The sequence below is a fragment of the Mustela erminea genome, chromosome 16 (assembly GCF_009829155.1).
Source record: "Mustela erminea isolate mMusErm1 chromosome 16, mMusErm1.Pri, whole genome shotgun sequence".
Taxonomy (NCBI): Eukaryota; Metazoa; Chordata; class Mammalia; order Carnivora; family Mustelidae; genus Mustela; species Mustela erminea.
The window spans coordinates 24,327,750-24,339,221 of record NC_045629.1 but is presented as its reverse complement, the minus strand read 5'-3'; the positions used below and the strand labels follow the sequence as shown (position 1 = coordinate 24,339,221).

At 35.4% G+C, this 11,472-nt stretch overlaps 1 pseudogene; it reads right to left on the bottom strand.

Annotated features, from left to right (window-relative positions):
* Positions 1–3,515: 3,515 nt before the first annotated feature.
* On the bottom strand, positions 3,516–6,425 carry LOC116574933 (annotated as a pseudogene).
* Positions 6,426–11,472: the final 5,047 nt, after the last annotated feature.

Below are 11,472 nucleotides of genomic sequence, written 5' to 3'. Positions count from 1 at the left end.
GTCCCTTAGGTTGCAGGCTTAATTTGTTTTTCTCTAATTTCTTAAGCCAGAATTTCAGGTTGTTGATTGGAGATATTTCTTCTATTCCAAACTAAGTATTTAATTTTATAAAATTCCCTCTAAGTGCTGCTTTAGGAGGCATCCCACAGCTTTTGATATGTTGTATTTTCATTATCATTCAGTTCCAAATAAATTTTTAAATAAATTATTTTGAATTGTTTTAAGTTTATAGAAAATGATAAAAATAATGCAAAGTTTCCATATATCCCACACCTAGTTACCCATGTGATGAATATCTTGTATTAGTGTGTTACATTTGTTATAATTAATGAACAAATAATGATACATAATTATTAACTAAACTCCATACTTTATTCAGATTTTCTAGTTCCTAAGCAGTGCTGTTTTTTTGTTCTAGAATCCCAATATGTATACCATATTACACTTAGGAGAAATAGCACCTAGGTTCTTTTTGGCCTTGAGAGTTCCCTAGACTCTGGGTTTTTGATGACCTTGACAGTTTAAAGGATTGCTAAGCAGATATTTTATAGAATGCCCTTTAGTTGGTATTTGTCCACTGTTTCTCTCTGGCATTCTATGTTTTGGGGAGGAAAAACATAGGCTGAAGTAAAATTTTCACTGTATCTTACCAAGGGTATATATTGTCAACACGACTTATCCCTGTTGATATTAATCTTGATCACCTGGTTGAGGTGGTGTTTGTCATGTGTCTCCATAGAAAAATTACTCTTTTTCTCCCCTCTCCTATACTGTACATTTTGGAAGAAATTCACTATGTTTATAAAGCCCACAGTTGGGAAGTGTAAAGTTATGTACTATCTCCTTGAGAATGGAATATTTACACAAATTACTTGGAATTCTTCTGTATGAGGCCCTGACTATTCTTCTCTATTTATTTATTCATTTATGTACTCATTAATTTATCAGTGTGACTCATGAATATTTATTTTATGTTTTGAGTTATAATCCAGTATAATTTATTCTGTTGGCTATACTGCTTTGCCCACTTGGATCTCTTTCAGTTGACTTTTATGTCTCTTTCATATATCCCATCATTGTTGGTTTTATATTTTTTCATTTATGGCACTATAAGATGCTCAAGACTCATCTGTATTTCCTGCCCAATCGTAGAATCAGGCATTTCTCTAAGGACCCCTGTTCCTTTCATTGGAGAATGATTTTACAAACCCAGACCTGGAGAGAAGGTATATTTGTTGCTACCTAGGTTGCTGTTACATCGGGCCCTCAGCTAAGAGAGAAAGAAAATATATGCGTGTATCCTAACCTGTGTGTGTATTTCTATATGTAACCATCCATATGTACACTAAGCTAACATAAGTTCATACTGATATCTCCAACTCTAATCTATCTTCCACAGATCACTTCAATCTATTCCTCTAAACTTCCCTGTCAGCAGTGAAAAACCTACCTCCCATCACTGCTATCCATTTACTTAGTTGTTCAATTTCAGTATACATTATGGTGGTATCAGAATTATTAAATCATACCCCATGGTCAAAATTCTACCAATAAGTGCAGTCCTACAGATATCACTCATTTCCAAAATTATATAGTTCAGGATCTTTTCCCCCTACACACCTTTCCCCCTTCATACATCTGTCATACAGTTGGCTTGTCTTGTCACATTCTGCATTCCATCCTGGGTTCCCATAACCTCCTATAAGACTTTTTATAACTTTGCATACATTTAACTTCACTTTTTGTGCTGAAAGTATGGTGCATTTGACAGATGCATAATGTCTTGTATCTACTACAAGATCCACAGTGGAATGAAGAGTAATTTTGTTGCCCTAAAAACGCTTCACCCATTCATTCCTCTCTCCTTACCCTGAATTCCTGGTAAACACTAATTATTCTATTGTTTTTGTAGTTTTGACTTTTCCAGAATGTCATATAGCTGTAATCATACACTATATACCCTTTCCAAACTGGCTTCTTTCACTTACCAGTATCTATTTAAGCTGTGTGTGTGTGTGTGTGGCTTGATAGTTCACTTATTTTTACTGCTGTCAATATTCAATTTTATGGATATACCAAAATTTATCTACTTACCTAATAAAGGACATTTTGGCTGATTCCTGTTTGGGGCAATTATAAGTAAAGCTGCTACAAACATTCATTTGTAACCTTTTATGTGGACAGGTTTTAAAATCAGCTGGATAAATACTTAGGAGTATGATTTGGGAACTCTGATAAGAGTTGTATAGTTTTGTAAGAAGTCTCCAAACTGTCTTTTAAAGTAGCTTTATTTTTATTTTTATTATTTTTCATTTCCACAAGGAATGAGAGTTCCTGTTGTTATACATCCTTGCCAGAAATTAGCATTGTCAGGTTTTATATTATTATTTTTTATTTTAGTCACCCTAATAGGTGTGTAGTGGTATCTCCATGTTGCTTTAATGTGAAAATTTCCAATGACAAATGAGACTGAGCCTCTTTTCATATGTTTATTTGCATCAGGATATTTCTTTGGTGAGGTTTCTATTAAGATCATTTGCCCTGTTTTAATTGGGTTGCTCGCTTTCTTATTGTTGAGCATTCAAAATATTTTAAAATTCCCCTGAGACTTCTTTCAGCTTCATGGCTTATTTAGAAATACATTGTTTAATTTCCAAATATCTGGAGATCTTCCAGATATCTTCTTTTTATTGATTTCTAATATAAAAAATTCTGTATTGATCTGAGAACGTATATTTGGGATCATGTCTGTTCTTTTAAATTTGATCAAGTTTGTTTTGTGACCCAGAATATGGTCTACGTTGGTGAATGTTCTAGGTGCACATAACAAGAACATGTATTCTTAACTTCTTTGGTGAAGTGATAAATGCCAATTAGGTCAAGATTGATAGTGTTGTTCAGATCATTTATATCCTCACTGATTTTTTTAAATTATTTTTTCTATCCGTAAGTATGAAAGAATGTTGGAGTCACCAGTGATGATTGTGGATTTGTCTATTTGTCCTCTCAGACTCATCAGACTTTGCTTCAAGTACTGGGAAGGGCTGCTGTTAGGTAAGTATACCTTTAGGACTTTTAGGTGCACTTGGAGAACTTACTCCTTTATCATTATGTAATGTTCTACTTTAAGTTTGATAATATTTCTTATTCTGAAGTACACTTTGACTGAATTTAACATAACAACTTCAGCTGTGGTTCTTTTGTGGGAAAGATAGGTGACACCATGCATGGTACATGCTTTTACTTTTAATCTATCGACGCCTATATTTAAAGTGAGTCTCTTATAGGCAACATATAACTGAGTCTTGTCTCTGTATCCAACTTAACAATCATTGCCTTTTAACTGATCTATTTAAAGTGCTTATAGTTATGATTGGATTAAAAGCTACCATCTTGCTAGCTGTTTTTTATTTGCTCTATTTTTTTTTCTTTTTTCCTTTGGTTCATTTTCTGCCTTCTCTAAGTTATTAGGCATTTGTATCATTCCATTTTATCTCTTATTTATACCTCTCTTTTTAACAATGGATAATTAATTTATGAAAATAGTTGATTAAAGCATCTGCACTAGTAACTTCCATCTCTACTCCAGGCTCAATGCAGGCAGAAGTAATGCACTTTACAGTTTCAGAAGGACTGTACAAGTCAAAGATTTTCATCTGGAAATGCTGCCATATCTTAGGTCCTTCGCCACAGGTTTTTTCACAGTGATTCCCAGTTTTGGTAGGCATCCAAGCAGTTCTTTCACTTTAAGTTCTTTCCTTTGCACCTCTGGTCAAGTCAGCACACATCTCCAGGGATTTTATATCGCGGATGGTTACGGGCGATTCTAACTCAGTGAACCACCACCTCTGGTTCCACATGTCTTTCCAGTATCCTTCAAACCATGAATGCCTGGGTGCCTGCGTGGCTCAGTCTGTTGAGTGGCTGCCTTCTGCTCCAGTCCTGATCCCAGGGTTTTGAGACAGAGTCCTGCATCAGGCTTCCTGCTGGGAGAAGCTGCTTCTCCCTCAGTCTTCCCCACTCTGTTTCCTCCCCTCTGCTCCTGCTCTCTCTCTCTCTCACTCACTCTCTTGCTGTTACTCTACCTTAAATAAAAACAAAACAAAACAAAACTACAAAACCATGACTGTCCTGTGGTTGCAGTACGATTTCTTGACCAGCATGTTCCTCCCGAAAAAGGAGCAGTGATGAGCCAGGAGCTGGCCTCAGTGTCTTTTTTCTTTCTTTCTTTCTTTTAAAATTTATTTATTTTCAGCATAACAGTATCATTATTTTTTCACCACACCCAGTGCTCCATGCAATCCGTGCCCTCTATAATACACACCACCTGGTACCCCGACCTCCCACCCCCGCCCCTTCAAACCCCTCAGATTGTTTTTCAGAGTCCATAGTCTCTCATGATTCACCTCCCCTTCCAATTTACCCCAACCCCCTTCTCTCTAACTCCCCATGTCCTCCATGCTTTTTGTTATGCTCCACAAATAAGTGAAACCATATGATAATTGACTCTCTCTGCTTGACTTATTTCACTCAGCATAATCTCTTCCAGTCCCATCCATGTTGCTACAAAAGTTGGGTATTCATCCTTTCTGATGGAGGCATAATACTCCATAGTGTATATGGACCACATCTTCCTTATCCATTCATCCGTTGAAGGGCATCTTGGTTCTTTCCACAGTTTGGCGACCGTGGCCATTGCTGCTATAAACATTGGGGTACAAATGGCCCTTCTTTTCATGACACCTGTATCTTTGGGGTAAATACCCAGGAGTGCAATGGCAGGGTCATAGGGAAGTTCTATTTTTAATTTCTTGAGGAATCTCCACACTGTTCCCCAAAGAGGCTGCACCAAACTGCATTCCCACCAATAGTGCAAGAGGGTTCCCCTTTCTCCGCATCCCCTCCAACATGTTGTTTCCTGTCTTGCTAATTTGGGCCATTCTAACTGGTGTAAGGTGATACCTCAATGTAGTTTTAATTTGAATCTCCCTGATGGCTAGTGATGATGAACATTTTTTCATGTGTCTGATAGCCATTTGTATGTCTTTATTGGAGAAGTGTCTGTCCATATCTTCTGCCCATTTTTTGATATGATTGTCTGTTTTGTGTGTGTTGAGTTTGAGGAGTTCATTATAGATCCTGGATATCAACCTTTTGTCTGTACTGCCATTTGCAAATATCTTCTCCCATTCCGTGGGTTGCCTCTTTGTTTTCTTGACTGTTTCCTTGGCTGTGCAGAAGCTTTTGATTTTGATGAAGTCCCAAAAGTTCATCTTCGCTTTTGTTTCCTTTGCCTTTGGAGGAGGCTAGATACCTCCTCTTTAACATTTTTTTTTTTTAGAGGAGGGGGAGGGTCATAGAAAGGGGTGGAGAGAGGATCTAAAATAGGCTCCACGCCCCATGCAGAACCCTATGTGGGGCTCGATCTCATGAGCCTGAGATCATGACCTGAACCAAAATCAGGAGTCAGACACCTAATTGATTGAGCCACCCAGATGCCCCTTTAACATTTGGTTTAGTGGTTAATGAGTCTATCTTTGAATATTATACCACTTCATACACAATGTAACAGTATATTCCCAAATTTTCCCGTTCCTTGTACCACGGTTATTTCGTATTTTACTTTTATTAATAGGATAAACACAGAATTAAATTTTTGCTTTAAATAGCTTTTAAAGCAATAAGAAATAAAAATATATTCCATTTTTCCTTCATTCTTCATTCTTTATATAAATCCAAGTTTTTGATCATATCATGTTTCTTCTACCCAAGAAATTCCTTTACCATTTCTTATAGAGCAGATCTATGGTAAAAGTTACCTTAAGTTTTGTTTGTCTGAGACTTTTTTCACTTAAAAAGTTAATTTGAAATTTTGTCTGAGAAAGGTATCTGCACTTCAACTTTGAAATATATTTTTAAGTCAGTTTTTTTTCCTCCTTTTCAGCACTTTACAGATACCATTCTGCTGTCTTCTTGTTTGCATGTTTTCTACTGAGAAGTCCATTGTAATTATCCTGATACACTTATATGATGCCATTTTTTCCTGCGGCTGCCTTTAAGGTTTCCTATCTCTGGCTTTCTTCATGAAGTTGGAATATGTCATTCATAGGTGCTGGGTTTTGGGAAAAGTCTTAATTTCTTCAAATATTTTTTCCTGAATTCCATTTATGCATATGCTATATCATTTGATGTCCAATAGCTTTTGGATGCTCTATTTGTTTTTTGTGTTTGTTTTGTTTTGTTTTGTTGGCCTTCTTTTCTTTTTTTCCCCTTTGTGTTTCTGGGCAATCTCTATTGATCTACATTTTCAAGCTCACTGGCTCTTTCCTCAGCCATATCAAATCTACTTTGTTGATCTGTTGAAGGTATTCTTCATCTGTTACAGAATTGTTCTCCTTAGTTTCCATGTCTCTCTGACCACTCATGTTGTCTAGGTTTTCCACTAGAGCCTTTAACATACTAACCATAGCTATTTTAAATTCTCCATCTGATAGTTCTAGACATGTAGGTCATATCTGAGTCTGGTTCTGTTAACTCCTTTGTCATTTTAAACTGTGTTTTTCCCTCCTACTTTGTATGTCTTGTAAATCTTTTGGTGCAAGTTAGACGTATTAGTCAAGACAACAGATATTGAGAGAAATAATTATTATGCATAGAGATGAGCACACCTTTCCTTCTAGTGTAGGAGTTCATTTTAATCTAGTCGGGAGTTGGGCTGGGTTTGAAGCTTGCTTCCTAATTGGCTTTGGGTCTCCCCACTGGCTTAGGCATTTTCCTCTGTGGGACAGACAGAGAATTGGTCTCTTGCAGCTCTCCTAGCTGTATTCCACGCTTACTTGTATTTGACACCTGATAGGGTGATGGAGGTAGAGGACCTGGGGAAAGAGGTGTCTGACATGCTTAGTAAGCTTCATACTTGGGCAGGTATTGTGAAGCTGGGTCTTGTCGCTGCGACTTTCACGAGTTATGACATTCTTGCTCCTTCTCCAGAGGTTATGTTGGGCCTACACAGAGTCCCACCTCTCCCAAGGACCTCTGTCTACACTTTTGTTCCCTTTTCCCTGCATATTAAGGCTCTGGTTTCTCTGAGACAATACTGATGATGAGTCTGGCAATATGTCGGCAGTGGCTCCTATTCTTTCCCCTTCTTCAACCAATATCATGGGGGAAGTTTTTTTGGGCTCTTCCTCAAATTTCCCTGTGAATTCCTAGAGGAAAATCCTTTGAGAAAGTGGGACTTCTTATACACACATGTCTTCAGCCTCCAGGAACTTCAAATTCCCATTCAGCCTTTGGCAATTCATTAAAAATATCTGGGTTGGTCATTTTTTTTGGCCTAAAAAGAGTTTGACAATATCTTTCTTGGAAAACGCTTGTCTCTCCCTATATTTCAGGACAGTTGTGTTTGCCCGGCAATCTCAATTCTCTCATGGGTTCAGGAAAAGTCATTAATTTCCAGCTTCTCATTTTTCCCCCTTCTTTCTCCTGTTGCTTGGGTAGGAGTGATAGTCTGTTCAACACTTTTCATCTTCCAGCTGAATTAAGAAGTCTTTTTCTAGACAGAGGCAACTTGACCCATCTCACATATTTTTCATAAAAGAGTAAGTATATGGTAAAGAGACTACAAGTTTCTAAAAAGAAAAAAAAAAAAACTTGTTTCCAGTTCCTGCCACGTAATTGATTAACCAGGAGTATGACTTCAAATAAGAAAAATGAACTGATAAGACTTATTAGGCCTGCCCACCACCCCAAAAGGATCAAAATGATATAACCATGTGAAAGTGATCTGAAAAGGAAAGAAAAAAAAAAAGATATGGGATAAATGCAGAGTATGAGCTTATGTCTTATTCTTTAGTTGAAGGTTATATATTTAAAAATAAAATAAGTGTTTTACATCTGGCCATATAAAGATTCATTCAGATCAGTTCAGCAACATTATTGACCACCTACTACCTACCAAACACTGTCATAATCATTATGTTATCTGAGGAATGAACAGGACACAATCTGTGCCCTCAAGGAGTTTTTAATCCAGCAAAGAAGACAAATAATGTGCTTAATATGATTTGATTCAATCATTTAATTATAAATATCTGATACAAGGATCTGCCCATTTCATTTTTAGAAGAAAACTGAATAACACATTATATGAATATAAAAATAATTTTTTACAATTGGATTATTCCACATAGGAACACTGCTTTAAATTAGAAGAAAATGACAACTGATTTCTCAAAATGTCCCTTGATTACAACTTCATTAAGTAGACAAAAACCCTTTTTACAATGACAGGAATATTTTACTCTTTAAATAATTAATTTGTATCTCAGACATTGTAGTAAAATGCTTTATAGAGTTAAAACTTTCATCACCATCTTACTTTAATTAATACTTTAAACAGAAAGATTTTTATATATTACTTAGGTAGCTCTTTAAATGACTTCTTCTCTTTTTCAGTAAGTCATTTATAATTGAGGGGTTTCCAAAGCTGAACAGTTAGATGCAAAAACATGTGTTCGGAGTTGAGACAGAAATGGCAAATGGCCACATTCTTAAGATCATGTAATTGAATCAAATAGGGAATTCAATACCTCAGCAGATGACAAGTTCAAGGATGACCCTGTTTTAGCAAAAGCTAAGTTGGAACACATGAAACCATCTGATTTTGAGTTTTCATGTGAATCGTTTTGGAGCACAAGGATTAATGAATGTATGAGAATGTGTCCTTGGATTAGAACGCATTCCTACAGAATGAGAATAAGAAACATGAGAAATATTAAAAAGAAAACAAATACAGCATTGTTAATTTCTTATTATGTGACTAAGAGACTTGAAGCAAAGGATTTGTGTGACTTCAGTGGTAGGTTACTTTCCCACAATGCACCTGCATGCAAAAGACAACTGTAAATAGTATATGATTCTGTTCAGAGTCAGAAATATTCACATGCTGCCACCAAACATAGCTCAGTCTTCTGCATACAACTGCTGGGTTTGTCCTCTGGAACTAACAAGATTAAAAGTTCAAATCTGCTTATGCTTTGAACTAAAAGTAGAATTATCTAAAAACAGATATCTATATCTATGCATACAGATATATTAAAGACATAAACTGCACAGTTTGGGAGGATTTTGGATTGTTAACAAATGTCTGAGATTAACTTAACTGTGTAATTTAAAACTCAATTGGTACATGGAAGACTCTGCCTTCAGTTCATGTGGATTATGTCACCAAACGTAATAATAGATTATGAGCTAAATAAATAATACAAGTAATTTAGATCCTACTCTGTTTATAACAAAGACAAGTAAAAAGTCTGTGAAAATTGCGAACTTTTCTATGGTTCTGGGTCAACCTGAACAAGAGTACCAGCTGTTCTATTAGATAATGTCTTGGATAAAATCACTCTTGAATGAAATTTTTCACACTTTGTAGTAATAATGCATCACTATTGAAATGAAAAAAAAAAAAGATGATGGCAAATATCTGAGATAGTTCAGAAATGAATTCTCTTCCATGACTGAATTTATCTTCTAAGCCAGCAAAGAATAAGCATTTTGCCAAACTCCATGATTTTGCAACAGTTTACAAAATTAACAATACAGTATTGGTACAATGAGAACATGTATCCAAAGTGTGAGAGGAGTTGATCTACTGTGATCTTACCTCCCACTTTCAGAATAAATAAAAATAAATGAAGAGCTTCTTTTAAGTTTCAGAACTATTTGACAATATCTTAGAAAAATTAGGGAGGTCACCCAAAACAGGCTGATTCGGGAATTGTTTCTTGTCCCTTCTTCTGAAAGCATCATTCTTTCATCTTCCAAACACGTATCAACTGGTGAGTGAGAAGAAAGGAAGAAGACTCTTAGCCATGATGAAAATACAGGTGAGAATGTTAATGAATTTATTCTGCCAGCACCTGTTCTTACAGTAGTAATGACATTTTAAAATATGTATTTTGTGCACCAAAACATGCTTGTACAGCCAAAACATGCTTACCAGTTGAAATAGTTAGATATATAAATGAGAGGTTATTTTTAGATTTTCTTTTTACACTGCAGATTTTCTTTTTAGATGGTACCAAATCACAAAATAGTTTTTAAATGTCCTTCAGCCAAGTCATAATGATTGCTGGGATCGAAGTAGCATCGTTGAAGTTTTGCTAACAGTAAATCATGTTCTTTATTCAAACTATGGCTTTACCATGATTTGAATTATGCCAGAATTCTGTTCTAGGCCATTTGAAATCAAACATGAAAATGTTAATTTCTTGCAACCAAGACATCTCATACCACAATATGATATGCATGGCTACTATGCAGTAATAGCCGAGCAACATTTTTTAAGCAGAGAGCAGTTAGTGTTCTTTTCCGAGGCAGATGTTTTCCAGATTTGCTATTGTCATTCATTAAGAAAGTAAGAAGTCTGTGAGTTATGATAATGTGAGGTACGATATTATATATACCATCTCATCCATAAAACACCACAGATTTTCTCGGCTAATTCTTTCTTTTGCTTGCTTTAATTGGTTCAGTATGACTGTTTTTCCATCAGTGTAGAAATACTTATTTTGTCTGTGTGACAAAATATACTCAGAGAAAATAGGTAGGTAATGGGAATGCTGGTAAAATGGAAAGGAAGTAGATATTTTAGCTAACATGACTCACTATGTATTTAAAATTATCCTGGTTTAAAGTAATTATAAAGGGAAATAATTCTGTGTATTTTATGAGATATTTAGCTCATATAATTTAATTTGGTGAACAATGTGTATATTTTAAGGAATTCAAAGCACTGTACAAACACTAGCCAATGAACACTTCCATTTAAGAGAATAAAGGAGGTCTTGCTGTGTCCATAGTTTACTGGAGTAAACACAGTTCGCATGGCTTAATAGTGACAATGAATTACTTAATGAGATAGAACAAAACTTGATTTTTTTCCCTCCTAGAAATTGAGTTTAATGCCTGAATTATCAGAAAAATAATATGATAATATACCATTGGCTGACTGTAATTTTCAACCCAATATATGCCTTCTTAAAGCAATGTCCTTACCTAGATTGATCTTAAAATTTAAAGATAATAAGATAATAATACCTTGTTTAATAATCTATTGTGGATCTGATTGATAATATCACCAATTTAAAAAATTATAATAATTCACCATCTTTCTTTGTTTCATTTCTTCCAAATATTTGAGTTGAAATATCCTTACTAAAAATAGAGATTTTCAATAATTACTATTAAAAATATACCTTCTAAAAATTTATTGAATCTATAGAGGTCATTAAGTGGTGGGAGAGGTTTCTATTTTCCCACAGAAGTGGAGCATGATATCTGTGCAGGGCTCCCAGCTGGCCTGCTGCTCAGAACAGAAATTGCAAACCCACATTCCAGATTGCCTCAATATTGCAACATGAGATGACTGAACGAGGTAAAAACATAAATATCTTAAGAGACAATCAATGA